Consider the following 268-nt stretch of genomic DNA (forward strand, 5'->3'; position numbering starts at 1 on the left):
GGAAAGGGGGCAAGTGGGGTGACAAAAGACAAGGTGGGAGTCATGCTTAAGCTTTTATCATTATCGGCAACAAACGATGGCAGGGAATTGTTCTGATCTTTCAAGCATATATACACCTTTCTATTACACTTTACTTATATCTCAAACTACATTTGCCTTTGTTATAAAACACCACACACTGTTGCCAATGCAGAATAAAAAAGAAATATTCAAGAACTCCAAGAACTGCACTATTCTGAAATCTAGCCATTCTCACTGGGTGCGGTAA

At 38.8% G+C, this 268-nt stretch overlaps 1 protein-coding gene across 1 annotated transcript in view; it reads right to left on the minus strand.

Moving 5' to 3' along the window:
• LOC119588950 (DNA-directed RNA polymerase III subunit RPC3-like) overlaps positions 1 to 268 on the minus strand; it is a 13,560-nt gene that overhangs the window by 4,203 nt on the left and 9,089 nt on the right.

This window comes from Penaeus monodon, chromosome 24 (genome assembly GCF_015228065.2).
Source record: "Penaeus monodon isolate SGIC_2016 chromosome 24, NSTDA_Pmon_1, whole genome shotgun sequence".
Classification (NCBI taxonomy): domain Eukaryota; kingdom Metazoa; phylum Arthropoda; class Malacostraca; order Decapoda; family Penaeidae; genus Penaeus; species Penaeus monodon.